General features: G+C 43.0%; 1 protein-coding gene across 5 annotated transcripts in view; it reads right to left on the bottom strand.

Annotated features, from left to right (window-relative positions):
• The window catches only part of LOC126190768 (hepatocyte nuclear factor 4-gamma), a 218508-nt gene that overhangs the window by 169489 nt on the left and 31729 nt on the right, over window positions 1-17290 (bottom strand). The window lies entirely within an intron of this gene.

Raw genomic sequence — 17290 nt, 5'->3', positions numbered from 1 at the left:
AGGTGGGATCGAGAGGTGGCGGGAGGTGACGGATGGCACTAGCGCGTGCTCATATAACCGCGGCTCGCGGGCTGCGCAACTTGGCCGGGTAACAAAGCTTGGCAGTGTGCGAGGAAGCGGCCGCGTAACGCGCCGACGAGCGGTTGGCAGGTCGGCGCGGTCCGGCTGAAGGACGGGGCCGCCTCCGCGGGCGTGCGGTGTCGCAACGGCGACAGACGCGGCCGGCGCTCGGCACCGACGCACCGGCGCAAGTATGCGAGCTGGACGGAGCGGAGGCGGCCACGCGACGCACGACGCACGACCGCCGAGTCCGCTGCTGCGGAGCCACTGCCGCGGACGTGCGTACGCGGCTGAGCTGTCGCTACTGCCGTCGCCCAGCTGCGCCGCCTGGCGGCCGGCCAATCGCGGGCGGAGAAAGCCGCTCCACCACTGCCGGAACTGCCGCACTCGGCGGCGTGCTTCGGAGTCGCCGTGTCGAGTTCTCACTCGCGTACTTCCACTTGCTCAGGATCGTTTCCACACACAGTGAGGTGCCGATCACGGGATAGCGATGTGCACATTTCCGGATGGCGGCGGTACGGCGTACACACGATATAAAATTGCAGTGCATTGGTGGAGCTGTCATTTGTACTCAGGTGATTCATGTAAAAAGGTTTCCGACGTGATTATCGTCGCACGACGGGATTACACACATTCTGAACGCGGAACTGAGTCGAAGCTAGACGTACGGGACATTCCGTTTCGTAAATCGCTAGGGAATTCAATATTCCTAGATCCACAGTGTCAAGAGTGTGCCGAACACCAAATTTCAGGCATTAACCTCTCACCACAGACAACGCAGTGGGCAACGGCCTTCACCTAACAACCGAGACCACGGAGTTCGCATAGAGATATCAGTGCTAACAGACTCGCAACACTGCGTGAAATAATCGGCAGAAATCAATGTGGGACGTAAGACGGAAGTATCAATTAGGACAGTACTGCGAAATTTAGCGTTAATGAGCTATGGCACCAGACGACAACGCGAGTGCCTTTGCTAACAGCACAGCATCACCTACAGCACCTCTCCTGAGTTCGTGACCATATCGGATGGACCCTAGACGACTGGAAAATGTTGCCTGGTCGCATGAGTCCCGATTTCAGCTGGTAACAGCTGATAGTAGGGTTCGAGTGTGGCGAAGACCCTGCGAAGTCACGGACCCACGTTGCCAACAAAGCACTGTGCAAGCTGGTTGTGACTCCACAATGGTGTGGGCAGTGTTTACATGGAATGGCTGGGTATTCTGGTCCGACTGAACTGGTCACTGAATGGAAATGGCAATTTTTGGCTACCTCGAGACTATTTGCAGCCGTTCGTGGTCTTCGTGTGCTCAAATAATTACGGAATTTTTATGGATCACAATGCACATGTCACCGGACCACAACTGTTCGCGATTGGTTCGAAGAACATTCTGGACAGTTCGCGCGAATGATTTGGCCATCCAGCTCGCCAGACATGAATCCCATCGAAGATTTACGCGACATAATCGAGAGGTCAGTTCGTGGCTAAAATCCTGCACTGGCAACAGTTCCGCAATGACGGACGACTATATACGCAGCACGGTTCAATATTTCTGCAAGGGACTTCCAACGACGCCACGTCGACTTGCTCCACTACGCTGGGCAAAAATAGGTCCGGCACGATACTAGGAGGTATCCCATGACTTTTGTGTCACGTCACGACAGTGTAAATACTCTACAGACCACTGTCATGTAGACTAGCTGATCGAAAGTATCCCTATGTAATGTGATATTGAGTACTAGATGTCGCGAGAATATATGCACCGCAATAGGGCGGAAATGATTTTCTCGGAAGTTATTAAAGCCGAAGTTTCCAGGATACACAAGGGCATCCAACAATTTATTGCAGAATACATTACGAACAACACTCATTAAACGTCCGAAAATGTTCAGAAATATAATTTTTCTATGGAAGTAAACAATGAAATTAAGGAATGATTTTTTAATGAGGATCTCGACCCAAAGCTCTCTAAACAGCACAAATTAAGTTTTCAAATCACAACATAGTACAGCTTCTGCGACCCTCTTGCACATAAACACGCAACAAAATTAAAAGGTCATTTAGATTTCGCATGCGAACTGCACGCCCTAATGCAGCGGTTAGTGACACTTAGCTAAGGGATGTCGAGAGGGTTGCTATCTGGCTGGTGCCTAGACACCAATGAATACATGTTTCTGTACTGGGAGATTTTTAATGTGCCCATCAAAAGTGTGCAGGTGATACCGAGGGAGTTGCCGAACTAGGATGTTACAGACGGACACTTTGCCATTTCATTCACGTGCGTGTCAATGTCGTAGCCCTCGCCCCTCTCCTGCACCTGCCACAGGGGAACGGGGGTGGCGGGAGGTGGGGGTAACAAAAAACGAGGGATGAAGAAGAACGTAAACACCCTTACTGCTTCGGATCACGTTCAAATTTCGTCGTAAAGTTTTGAACGGTCCCTAGTAGTTACACGCTGCATACCAGAGAAAAATTCTAGTCGCGCTACACTCCAAAAGGGCGAGATCATATTCAATGTATTTGCAGTCCCATGACGTCCTTAGAGAAGGGTTGAATCGTCCGATGGTGTCTGAGCAATGTGACAGTCTAGAATGCCGTCCTGTTGCGTATTGTATAGCAAACTGTCGTTTTCGATCGCGAAATGTATGGAAATAAATGCCAAAAGAAAGAAGAAGCGTCATTCAAGCCATTTATACATCTTCTGAGGCTTTTTCGTGTCGATTCTATGCAGTGGTGTGTCCGTGTGTTTTCCTTGGCCAGGCGTCAAGAGAAGGTTGAGATGTGGGTAACGGGACGTGAGACTACCTTACCAGGACGTGTCACGTCCACGGAGACGGTGGACAGAATTGTTGTGAAACATGGCGCCAATGAAACTTCGTTAATCCATCTTGCACGTCTCAAACTTCTGAGCTCTGGCTTTTTTTTTCCGCTCGTGTCGACAGCCTGCCGTTTGAAACGTCGCCGAGCCCGACGGTGAAGTGACAGGGTGCCACGCTATTGCACCATTACAGAAGAAGGTTGTAGGTTCCTTAGAGCGAAAATTCGAATATGTGCATCGCAATGGAAGAAAATGACCGTTTCAAAAACGTGACATACAATTTTGTTGCGCTGCGTATTCGTAAACATACAATATATCACGATACACACTAACTATGATGATATGAATGAAATATAATGCGAAAAATATAGGGACAGTAAAATATTAGATTTCCAAATTTCAAATCGCGCACGCTCGCACACACGATCTCACACAAAGGAAAATCTGGAATTCACGTTATACAATATAAAAGTATGTTAATACGTATCTCTGGTGTTTCAGAAGATGACTGCTCAAAAATAGCGAAGCATAGATGAATGATACTAATAATTGGATAGATCATCTCTCCAAATTTTTAGCTCAAATTACAGGTGGGCAGCGACTGTGATGCGGAAAACGTCGGTACATGCATGCTATTCATTTAAGTCGCTGCTGTGGAGTCTGCGAAGGTGCAACGGCACCAATCTGCTGTGGTCATCTGTTCGTCGAGTTGTCCATCTGCAGGCGCTAACTAATTCGAGGTGACAGTACAGAGCGCATAATTCATGTACGAGGGTTGCCCAGAAAGTAAGATCCGATCGGCTGCGAAATGGAAACCGCAGTGAAAATCAGAAATGTTTTATTTGCAACATTTTGCTTCCACTTAAGACAGTTGTAGCAACTTTCCAGTACCCTTATCACATAAGGCAGCCGCCTGTGTTTTCCGCCAGTTCTCTACACTGATCTGCAGCTCATTGTCTGTGCCAAAATGTTGCCTTCACAGCCAGCGGGTCACGTGAGCAGAGATGAATATCAGAAGGAGGCATGTCTGGGCTGTATGGTGCGTGATCGAACACTTCCGATCGAAAACGATGCAGGAACGTTTTCATTGTCCCTCCAGTGTGCGGCCGAGAATTCTCATGAAGAAGGAAACGCATTACAGTTACGTTATTTGGGATTGCATGAAATCAGGCAAAATCTCTCGACTTGGCGGGAGACACCATTTTACGACGTCTTTACGTGCTCACTATGCGCTCAGAACAGCGAAGTGCAATGTGACGCGATTCACAGGCATACTAGAGATGCTGTCCAACATCTGTGTAAAGCTTCATCGCATTTTCACTGTTAGTTCCATTTCGCGACCAATCGAAACTTATTTTCTCGACACCCCTCGTGTACGTCCCGACACACATGCACCACCGCCGCCCTCCCCTCCCCCTCCCCCCTTTCCCTGGTCCGCCTTCTCCCTCACAATGGTGCGCTCTGCAACTACACCACGGCGTGTAATAATTGGAGAGGCCCTATCCAGTGATATGTTTTATTTTTCTGCATGTCTTTACGTTTTCGCGTGGTCGTGTTCTGAAACCCAGAGATACATACTTCATGTTTCTCGATGGCCTGGTGCAAGACTTTCGACTGAACGGCAGTTCGGCGACTTGCGTGTCACTCATCTACCGCTTTTATCCAACCGAGGAAACGGGATCTAGAATTTAACGCAAAGTCTGAACCATGTGCCATTTCTGGCAACCCGTCATATCGTTCAAATGTGACTGAAGACAGAAAATTTCTGTCGTCCGACCGGGATTTTAACTCACAACCCCTCTGCTTCCAGGCACGAGCTTTACCGCAAAAGCAGCAGGCCCGATAGGTACTTGTGAATAACTGAGTGTAAATAAACGGGCGGAATGTTTGGATTGTTTACTTGGCTGCATTTGTGACACTGTGATAGCAACGTGGTTGACTAGCTGAAAAAAATTGTTATATTCTCGGAGACAGTCCATTCTATTCCGTTCTAAATCATTCAAAAGCCTACTTGTTACGCTGGACATTGTTTTCGTGCTCAAACACCGTTTGACAGATCTTAACTGATTACAGAAAAGACGGCTGCCTGATCACTTACTGCTGTTACGTTGCTATCCACATCCTCAGAGGACGGATCCCTCTGAGTCCTCCTTTCTGGGTCTCGCAGTTTTCATAAAGCGTTAGGATATTTTGAATGGTGGTGACTGGTGAATGTCAGTCTTCAGAGACACGCGAAAAGATAATCTAGATCGAAGGTTGAACGAACAAAGATGACTATTGTAAAACATGAGCGGAGTAGAAGTGCTTCCATTCTTTTGTTCTCTGTGGCTTCCTTATATTCTGCTAAATACGAGCTAGTGCTATGTCTCTTTGGAGACTTCCCTTGTTCCAGAACATGGCGTATTTTTAATACAAAATAGCCGTAATCTAAAACGGTACAGCGTCAGATATGAGGCAGTAAACGAAACCGACATAGGTTATGTGAACAGCTAGTTTCCACCTTTATGTAACAAAAGAAAACAAAACTAAAATGAGGAATGATAGAAATAAGTTTGTTAGCAGGACGAAGTCTTAGTCCTACTTTAAAAAAAAAAAATTGTAATAGTCATATCAGAAGTGTACCCTTGGTGCCAGCAAGTCATTAATGCTTATTTTCCACTGGGCACTAAGTCAGTGTTGAAGAGTGGACGCTAAACGGTAAGTCTATATGACAAGCGTAGTCCACTTCGTAGTGCTGTTAAGACCATGAATGAAACAGCAGGTCGCAATGTTTAGGTGTGTTTATGGGACGACTGTTCGATGCAGAGAAAAAACGATCAACGCACTTGTGTGTGTTCATATTAAGGTACCACATATGAAAATATCTGAACTTGTTCCCAGTACACCCTGTGTACTGACCAGTAGAATTGGAACGCTATGAAAGTGACATGCAACAATCATCAAATTCGCAGAAAGTTTCCTACAAACATAGATATGCAAATGATTGGCACAAAGCAGTTAGTAGATGAGAGCAACGGCACCAATATTCTTTATGTGAGTAAATATTACACAGTGGGATCTCATTCGGAAATCGCATCTGAATGTAGGTTTCTTAGTGAGAAGATCCTGTTATGCTTCGTATAAGAAGGAAAAACGTCAACTAACATGTGTCGGAATTCAACAGCAGTAGGACCATGACCTACAGAGATTATGGTTTATCGTTCCACGCAATTTCTGTTGGCTACGGTCGGGATTACAGAGCTTCAAAGCGAATAAGAAGTGTACGGATCCAAGATATCTGTAGTAAACGGCTTCCAAGAACTCAACGGCCCTACAAGACTAGCGCTTGAGTCGAGATACGTTTTATTTTTAAAAATGGAAAAGTATACGTTTTTGGTCATTTTAACGTGCTGACGTATCTTGTTCGTTAGTTGTATCATACAATGAAGGGACGGAGAGCGCCTCTGGAGATGACCGTCGCAGCTCTGGACGAAACGTTAGGAACGAGAGGTTTCATGGACCGATATCATACAACCCGAAAGATTCAACAGCAACTGTTGGTGTCATCGTTGCAATTTTCGTAAGTGACGCACGAAAATTTGGAATTATTTTGCGAGATGAGTTAGGAATATATTTTTTTCCAGACAGCAGTTTTATTGTCACGACAGGGTGGCCAGAGGCAACGCCTAGAACAGTCACAACCAGTTTTCCGACAATATTTAAGTAGAGTAGCGCTGTGTGTGTGCCTGTAAAGTTCACCGGAATGTTTCTTCGCACATGCATTCATTTTTGCAGACACTGCCCTACTGGTATTCTTGCCAAATCAAGGCAGAATGACTAGCAAATCAATGTTTCTCCCTGTGCGGTTCTCTATGATTTGACTGGAACACTACGGGACGTAGACATTTAGGACATACGGAGGTCTGGGTCGGTCCTGGAGGCGTGGTCGGATGGCCGAGGTGGTTAAGGCGACCGCTCGCGTGAAGCGGGAAATCCGGGCCCCTAGTCCCAGTCCGATACAATGTCTAGTAAATCGTACAGCCGTTGTATAATCGTATTCGCTATTTGTGAATGTATTTCATAGTCATCATTAAGTTCTAGCAGTTGGTTGTTTGACAAATTATTTTTATCAAGAAAGACGTATGTTTTTACTGACCTAGAACATTAGCTAACTTCCGTTTGCTATGGAAGTTAATATTTGTACATCAGTTTCGATACTTATTCACTATATTACTTCATAAGAGCAGGACGTGTTTTGTATGTTCTTGAGGCACGCTGTTTTCGAAAATTACACTTCAGGAGTCAGGGAATAAAGATATTATGCAACCAAGATTAGAATCACAACATGCCGTAAGTTTAATACGAATCCATAGGAGGCTGAGTTTGCGAAGGTAACAGCTATTTTGCTAGTCTAAGTTACACGCCACATAACCAGTAACTGCGTGTACCTTTATATGAACAGATTCCAGGAACGACTTCAGGAAAGTAGTTATCGTTATGAGGCAATTGTGAGATATCAGTGCTTCTATTAACCGTGAAACTACTGCATGAGCACTAAGATGTATCCGCGGTTGTGGTGTCAATGTTATTTCCAAATGACGCCAGCTGGAGCTTATCAGAAAGATAGAGAAAGTTGAACCAAATGCGTATGCTTTTTGACCTCAAATTGTAGCAAAAGCTAGTTTTCCTACGACAGGTGGCTTAGAGCCCTAGGCGGAGACTTGGAGTTTCCCGGAAGCGAGCACCGCTAACTTGCTCGCTCTTAGGGAGCCACGGAAGCGCTTCTGCGGTCAGTGTCGTCGATCAACGCGCGGAGTGAGAGTAGAGGGGAAGGGTGCGGGAAGAGCGGCCATCAGCGGAGACGGGAAACGAGGTCAAGGACGTCTCCGGGAGAAAATAGAAGCCGGCCGGGACGCGGGTGGCGGGTGCGGGCTGCCTGCCCTTCAATTGGCGCCCACAGCCTTGTCTAATAGGCGGCTGCCTCTCGCGTCTTGGTGCTTTACCGCCACAGGAGCCGGCGAGAGAGCAATAGAGCTCTATCAGACCAAACCTGATAGGGTATTAAAAACGGGCACACCAAATAAAAGCGTGTCACAATACCTTTCACTTCCCAACAGCAATTAACTACTGAGACGCGCGTGGAAGATATGCAGCTACGAATAAAAATAGTTCCTTTAAAGACAGTGGACAAGATACTGCAACGGAGGAAAAATGGAACACTGAAGTTTAACGTCCTTCGACTGAGAGACCATTAGAGATGGAGCACTAACCCGGACAGGGAATACAATCGTTAGTGGCTTTCTCAAAGGGATCTCCCCAGTATTCGACATGATAAATCTTGTGAAGCCACTGGAGACCTAAATGTGTGTAATGTTTTTGTTTACACGTGGATTCACGGCTTCTGTATACTTTCCAGACGAAAACATTGTCCGCTATGGACAGTTCATTTTCATATTTCTTATTAATTTTTTAAATTTAGAAAATTTGTACAGCCCATATCGGACAACGTTTTCATTTGAAAAATATGCCGAGCTGTTGTCCTACCAAAATTTCAAAATCTTACTGTCCGTAACAGACAAAGTTTTCATTTTTAAAACTGTGGCTGTGGACCCACTTGCAAAACAAAAAAGGTTGGACGGTTATATGGAGATTTGAAATAAACCCATCCTACAGACGAGTCCCGTGCACCAACTACCACGCCACTTCGATCGGTAGGACTGGGCTGCAACTATGTTTGGGCTTGGGCCAGATAGTGTACCTGTTTAAACACTGGGTACATATTCCGGATGAACGAGATTCAACAACAGATAACTTAGCAGTGGTCGCCAGCGAGATCTTTTCCCTATACCAGCTACGCATGTATCAGAAAGTCACATTCCAACGTTACTATAAAACACAGGGCAATGAAATTTGCAATCCTTTCGCTATAGACAATTAGCGAAGTTAAACAGTTGTATTATTTAACAAATTAGTGTTAAAATATTGCACGTTTATTTTCAGACATCCTGTAATAAATACTCTTATTCTTCTAACATTGCAAATCATTATTCGCAATATCTGTCATTATTCGCAATAGCTGCCTCCTTAGCCGAGGTCGCTGACGCACTCCTGTGAGGTGGCGCTCAACTCTGATGTGAGCCGGTTCGAATCCTGGTGTCGAAGGAGTTTTTACCTCCAGTGTTTGTCCAACAAGGGAAAGGGAAGTGGTGACGTGTTATGTTCATGGTGGCTTACACTTTCACCAGTGTCCTGGATTAAATTACAAACCTCTTTGCAGTGCGTCATGCTATGAAGACATACGACAATTTTGATGGTGATCCGAATGTCAGATGCGGACGTTAAGCTCGCATGTGCATCCATTGTGATTTTGGGTGAGAGGAGTAGGCTCAACGGAACCCGCTTGCATTGCGAGAGATATAGCCATTGTGTGAAGGAAAATAATGTCCTTACCGATTAGGCGGTTGAGCCTACTATTAGCAGTCTCCAAATAGAGGGTACGCTAAAATAACATTTTTCTGCTCCTTCGTTTTCAAATACTATTTCCTTTGGGCCTACACTTCTTTCATTCTTCGAGAATGATGTTTCTTCTCTTCTTGTGCTCATTTTTATTTATTTTTCTGTCCTGAAAGACTGCCTGTTCTATTGCTTCTTTCAAAAGCGTTCTGTTTTTATTGTGTACAAGTCGACTCCCACGTTTTAGATTTTTTTGCTGTTTCTCTCAGCCATATGATTTTCGGTTTGTGTCTGTTTAGTAAGTCAAATAGTTGTTCAGTTGTTCTGTTTATATTCATCCTGCAAATGTGTCCGTAGAATGTTGATCTCCTTTTTCTCATTACATCCGTTACGTTTTCAACTTTTGAGGTGCAGTTATGTATTATATCTTAATCTGCATTTTGATTCACAGCTAGATTTGGGTACTAGTGTTTTTCATACTACTACTCCAACTTATTATCTGCTTTCGAAATTCTTGATTCGTAGTCGGTTTATGAGTACCTGCTGATTATAGTATTTCTAGCTAGACCACTGTTTTACAGTGTTTGTTTTGTGTTTCTGGATAGAGATTTTTTACTACCCATGTTCCTTGTTGTTTGGAACGCCCTCTCCATTTTATGTATTGTAGTGTATGCTGCTATCTTTCCCTTCATTTCATTTAATATTCATTCTCCTACGAATTTAAAACAGTCTACTCTAGATATTGTTTTATTTATTTTAAGCTTTTTAATTGCATTATTGGTGTCTATCACGGATCTTTTTATCTTATTATAACCAGTTACAAAACAGGAATAAGGAAACACAATACGGCGAAGTCAACTAATCCTAGAGTTTGGAAGGTGAAAGTTAAATACGTTTTGAGAAAAGACTACATGAAATTTATACAAACACATGAGAAGCAACTTAAGTCGCACTACTGAAATCGAACTACGTATTGATTAGTCGTCCGGGCAGGAGTTTCGTCTTTTATTATTGTACTCAGCTTCATTATCTGTCTGGCTTTTGTACATATACTTATAAACGAGATTTCGTCTCTTTCTCTGTTGAGAAGTCTTAGGCCACTTGTAGCCTTACGTTTACAGTTGATGCATTTTTAATTTTACATGTCTTACATACATCCCCCTTAACTTTCTTCTACTGTCCGAACCTCACTTGTTTTTGACATTTCGCGCACACAGAAGCTTTACACAATGTCTAAAGACACACAAATCTGTATCAAACAAACAAATTAAAAGTTAAGAGGGAGGCTTTCGATTCTTGCTTTGCTATGGAGTGCAGCGACAGTGCAAGAAACCTTCGAAAAACTTGCAGCTTCTAAAGATGTTAAATCAAATTTTAAGTGCAGTTAAGCATATACGTTTACAATATTTACAGTGTAAACGCAATAGTGCATGTAGTATTTGTGTACCAGGCCGACACAAAACATTTATTACAGTTAATATGCATATCGAAATGAGATTAAATAAACGGTAAGTTATACAGAAACTCCCTGATATTTTAATTGGGGAGACCTCTTTCCTGTTCCTAGTTCGATGTGAGTTTTCCTGAAAGGAACCAACCCTCCCTTGTACAACTGGACAGGGAGTGAAAATTTATAAGTATTAGTGTGTCATGAAACATCTACTTCTTTTTCGACCATTAAAACCAATGTTTGAAAGGATACTATGTTTTCCATAGTGTTTCCCTCGTTGTAGATGCGAATAAATGAAAGTGTTGGCTGGCTTTCCGCACAGCTGTCTCAGATTACAACACGAAATATTCGTACATTCAGACAACTGTATGGCAACTCCAACTGCGTCACAAAAAATTTCGCAGCACATTCGATAAGAAGTCTTAAGAATATACCAACTACTATTGTTTAAATGCTCATAGAATTTTTCGCTCCGATCGGACGGCAATGCTGGTTCGTTCTCGGGACGCAACAAACTTCTACGTTTTCCTGCTAGATGGAATCTGAAAGCAAATCCCGACGTCAAAAATTTAAACTTTCGATGAGACGGTAGCAAGCTAATGAATTTCACTGTTCGTGAACGTATAGCCTTATAAAATCATTGAATTGTTTGTATCAGCAACCTAAGAAAATGTTATGGAATATCCACGTATATGCACGTTTAGTTCGTGACACGCAACATATTAGCATTTCGACAAGCCTCTCCCCGTTGTCACTGCCTATTGTCTGGCCCTTAGGATGGAAACTGTAAGTTAGCAAGCGTGATTCCGTGTCGATCATCCAACTGTTCCTCCCACACACACGTTCGCAGGCTGGTGGACGTGAATGCTACACAGAGCTGGCCTAACAGCTACCAAGAGAAAACGCTCCTAGTTTCACGTCTGCCTGGTCGATGTATCGAATGGCGAGTGCAGTATGGGCACGCGTGGCCTCGCTTTTGTCGGGGGGGGGGGGGGGGGGAGGAGGGGGGCGGGGGGGCGGAGATAAGGCACAAATACATCATTAGTTCGCTAATTCTGCTGAGGCTAGGTCCTCTTCCCAGCATGTAGTATGACTCGCGTTCCTGCAAAAAAAGTCTACAGTAGTCGTAAAATCGAGAACGCGACAGTTTTGGTGGTATATTTGCATGTAATTATCAGGGTATCGGTTATCAATGAGGTAGTGCAAACTTGTTGGTATTTGTCTCATAGGCCCATAGTCAGTATTTGTCTGGATGAAAAGAGATTAAAATATCTTTAGCGGGTCAAGAGGTGTGTTAAGTGAGAGAAGTTCTCTGATGAAAATCCGGACACCTCTATGTAATGCTGTACTGATTATTAGGCAACCACCGGAAAGTTCGGGTTTGGCGAACGCCTGGAGAACGTTACCTATCATGTGCAGCACCAGCAATAAAATACGGAGGAGGTGATGTTACGGTATAGGGGTGTTTTTTCGTGGTTGGGTCCCCTTATTGCGCTTAAGAAAACGCTAACTGCGGTAGGACATACATCCATTTTACAGTATTGTGTACCGCGTACACTAGAGGAACAACTCGGAGACGATGATTGCATCAGCATGGCTATGCACCCTGTCATAAAGGAGCAACTGTGAGGGGCAATTGTTTGTGAACAATAATATACCCTGAATGGATTGTCCTGCACCCAGTTCCGATCTGAACCCTATAGAACATCTTTTGGATGAGCTAGATCAGACAGTGTAGAATGAGTCGTCTTCTCACATCGCAAAGTATATAATAACTGGATCGTTTAATACCAGTCAGTAAACACGCATTTAATTATCAGCATACAGATGATTAACGAATTCACTAAGACATGTTTATATATTTATTTCACGAAACCAGCTCAATAATGACACGAAGAGAAAACGATAGGTGCATCACGCTGTACACTGAGAAGCATCGTGTTCTTAGAGATTCTGTGAAGTGGTACTGACGAAACCGCGAAAGCCGCTGTGAGTCTAATACACCAGTTTCTGAACGGGACCTTTCAGCTGAATTTAGAAAGCATGTTTATGTCTGGCCGTTTAATGCGTGTGAACTCAGCTCTCCTAATGCTGCTGAGTATCTGGAGGTTCGAACGGCTTTCAAGGTACAGAAAAGCCCAGCATTTAGCTGTACCTTTGGTTCCCAGAATTATTATGTTTGAGTTATGCTTTTGTTTTAAAAAGAGAATTTTTGTGGTGCACGTGTTAGTATCAGTGCAGCTTACCTATTCTCACGATTTATTTTCTTTTCTTTCTTTTAAACAAGAAGTAGTTTCTGGGCTCCTTAACCATTACTAAGAGAAACGAAACTTTTTTTCGAAAGAGGATGGAAGTATATCTCGAAATTTGATGAATAAAACGCAAGTTTGGTACAGAAAACAGTCACTATAGTCGTGTGAACGTAATTAAACGGTTGCGAATGTATTCTACGCAGAGACAGACGGAGAATACCTTGCAGGAGTGTGCCCTCCGTCTCTGTCCCACGCCACACGCTCTAGCCATTGTTGGGCCACTTTCTGCTTCTGATTCCCCATAGAAAAATTTATGTGGTCAGACAGCCATCACTGTCACTTGTTAACACAAAAAAGTATTGTGTTTGCTTTATGCTATTCATAATTAACCCTACAATGCTAAGTACTCATACCTTCACCATACCTAAGCTAAGACAAAAATCTAAGCAAATTCCTCTATTTTTTGAAATCTTTTTGAGTCATCATTCTTATGATCGATTCGATGCAGCTTCCAACGAATTCCTATCTCGTAACAATGTTGTGACAAACTCATCGAGAGAGTAGCACTTGCACCCTACGTCCTGAATTATCTGTGGGATGTATTCTGATCTGTCTTCCCCTACACTTTTTACCCTCTACAGCTCCCTCTAGTACTCTGGAAGACATTCCCTGGTGTCTGAACACAGAGATCTTATCATTACGTCCCTCCTCCTCGTCAGTGTTTACTATATGTACTTTTCTTCGCGAATTCTGTGGAGAATCTCCTAATTCCTTACCTTATCAGTCAACTTAATTTCCAACGTTCTTTTGTAGCACTACATCTCAAAAACTTCGGTTATCTTCTGTTCCGGCTTTCCAACTGCCTCTCTTTTTCACACTACAGACAGACGTGGCAGAACGACGCTATTGACTAGAGGGTCTCTGGTACGTTGCCCCTTGCTGCTGCTGCTGCTGCAGCTACTCCTGATGTCGCTCTCCTCTACCTCCCGACTTACGTCTAAACTGCTATTCCTTTATTGAAAGTTGTCCAACCACTCATCACGTGAGAGACGTAATTTTCCTTCTGAAACCTCTTGTATTTACCTCGCAACAAGGTAGGAGAACTGTTATGTTGGAATCTGTCGAGATTTATTTTGAAAGTAGCTGACGAACCTGGCGTTGACCGGGTATTCATTTTGCCAATTTTCTGTTAGAAACGGAAAGATAAAATGAACTGTGTTTGTAGTATAATATCGAAAACATCGTCCAAATTATGAAACAGCCGTACAAAGGAATGTGTAATGTACAATCGTAGAAGTACAGTTTACAAATCAAGAAACGTAGTATTTGAAATCGAAATTCTCTGTAATGTTCATTTAACTCACAACTTCATAATAAATAATATTTCTAGTTACATGACCAAGCAGTTGAGCGCGAGTCTACAACGCGATTTTGTTAATATCTCTATGGCAACGCCTTTTCATAGCTCTATAGACGGCTATTCTTTTCGCCTACAGTCGCAGTTGAAAGCTGTCAAAATGGCTGCCAACTGTCAGGCATTTCCCTATTCACGAAATTGACCGGAAAGCGTTAATTTTAAATTTATTTTTTATTTCTTAGTAGCATTCATGGAAAATGAATTCCCAAGTTCCAGTGAGGATATCGTGTCGAAAGTGCATGAAACAATACACGCGTGACGCGATCTTCCTGCGATGCCCACTTTTTGTAGGAACACTTCAATACTAGTTCGGTGAACAGCGATTGCATGGGTTATTTTCAAGCAAAATTACACGGGATACATTTAGAAGATTGTGGTGTATATACTCTTTGGATTTATAGATCATTTGTGACTGTTCCGTATCTTACAAACAATAACAAACCAGTTGCTTTGTTTATGAAGAAGCAGATCTTGTTTTGCCTTGTGTTGACGGGGATGGCAAGGCTATCAGACAGAACCTATCCAGTGTAAGTGACATGAAAAGTACAGTATGAGCTACATATTTCCACACTATGTTACAGATGAATATCCCTTTAATCACCTGTGTCGCATTAGCTATTGTAAATATCTACCGGTCCAGAGGGATAACAACCACCATGCTCACAAGCAGAGCCTTCCAAATTGTATTCTGGATATTGTCAAGCCCACTTACAGGTATCTGCCTAATCCTGCGTTTCTAACAAAGCGTGTTCACGGCAAAATCCAGAATTCGAATGGGTGTCTAAATTCGCACATACGGAAACGATGCCCTAAAACCACATTTTCATCTGATACAGTAGGCAGAACAGCAACTTATGGTGCAGTTCTTGTATTTAATAATGGGAACGTAGGGAGGACGAAGGGCTTTAAGATAGGAAATTTCACTCAAGACATCAGGATAAAAAGATATTTATAGCGCCTCTCTGCGCCTGAAAAGTTATTTGAAGACCTGGTAAAGGAAAGACGGCAGAAAACAAGATACCAGAAGAGAAGCCTTGAAGGGAAAGAGGGCCAAGTGTACAAATCTGATGCCTTCTGATGCGGTGACAAGAAAAAACGTTAGGTTGAATTTAAATTGAATTTCTTGAAAATTAGGTTTCTTTAAAGTTTATGTATTTTTTTCCTGAGAGTCTATGAATGCTAGAATTACGATATTTTTACGCTTATTTCTATAAATCCAATAAATGTTCTCCCTAGGGTAAATTTTGAAATTTTAATGTAAACTGAGATATGGGGCAAATTGCTTGGAATTTTGCATGAATTTTATTATTCTTACAGAATTATAATTAAAGAATTATTAAATTTCTCCTATTCGATGTATTAAAAAAATCTCATGACAGAAGCGTGCTGTATGCACAGACATTAAACAGAGAAAATTTGGTAGAAACTTCTTTAATAGTTTCTGTTGGAAAGGTACATACATTATTTTTTGAAAATAAAATTTTTAAATTCCATAAATAAGTTGATTGTATATAATTCAAGGAACTTAAAGTAAAAATGTTAATTTCATGTTAAGCTTGGTACAAAATTCCATTACCCCATCTTCAAAATTGTGATAGTGTGTGTTTTTCCCGAAGTTCTCCCATTAACTTGGTGCGATTGTAGTTTTGTGTTACTAGCAAAGAATGAAAGTATTAAAATTTCATGCACGATGCGGAATTTTTCACGCATATCAGTGTTTGCGACGTCATATCTTTTGAACTGCGTGTTGTAGAATGCTATATTTGTGTAGGTACAGACAATGGCATATATAGATGTCTGCGCAATATGATGCGAATAGAGCTAGTAGCAAACGAGTAATAAATCTAAACATCATGATGCGGCCGTTTTCATGCATCTCATTTTTTATGACTTATCACCTGAACTATAATAGGTAAGTGATTCTTACCCCCATAGCGATTGTTGCCTGACCGTACGGTACACGTGTATCAAATTAGGTTGAAATCGGTGAAGGGGTTTAGGATTAGATGTGGAACACAAACACACATGTATTGAAATATGTTCACTACTGTAATATGTATGGACTACATTCTGGTAACAAGATAAAAATACTCGTAGAAAAACTCAACCTAGGAAGTACATTAGGGACGAATGGATTCTAACTGAATCAACTGCGTTATTTACGAGGTGGAACAAATCAGCAGGTAGAACTAGCGTGGGAAGGATGATGCAGTCTTGCAGCAGAGCTCGCTAGAGCCATGACAGGCGGCAGACAAATATACAGCCGCGTCGGACCGAACAATAGCGAGTCCTGAGCCCGTTCTTTGCGCTGGCTTACGTCTGCCTGCACTGCGTGTCACCGTTCTCCACACATGACACTTAGAGGCGTCGCGTGGGACTTCTCTCCGACGGAAGCAGATGTCTACACGTAACTCCACGAGATGAAGTATAATGCACTGCTTACGCGCAACAGATTCTCAATGTGAGGCGGTGGCAACAAGATTCTGTAACGCCATTAGATACAAAAAGATAGATTGTGAGCCTGTAGTTTGCGTTTGTTATTATTTTGTTTGTTTCCTGATGACAGTTTTGTAAGAGTGTTGCGCAGTTCGGGTGGAGGATCAACATTCACTTCTGCGTCAGTGGACGCTCTTAGAGGATCAAAATACCCCTTTTGCACAGAGGTTAAGGACCTCAACGTCTTTCACAAACGCCTAGGTGTGATAGATCTCGTCACGGGATACAGCTTTTGTTAAAGAGAAAATATTCCCTAACACTGATCAAGTGTGCGGGATACTACCTACCCCAGTATACTGGCACTGTGATTTTCAACAAGAAACCCATAATAATAAGTCTCTAAACGGATAAATATATTCTAGCA

The sequence above is a fragment of the Schistocerca cancellata genome, chromosome 6 (genome assembly GCF_023864275.1).
Source record: "Schistocerca cancellata isolate TAMUIC-IGC-003103 chromosome 6, iqSchCanc2.1, whole genome shotgun sequence".
Classification (NCBI taxonomy): Eukaryota; Metazoa; Arthropoda; class Insecta; order Orthoptera; family Acrididae; genus Schistocerca; species Schistocerca cancellata.
Note: the sequence above shows the minus strand (reverse complement) of the source record. Positions and strands in the feature narration are given on the sequence as shown.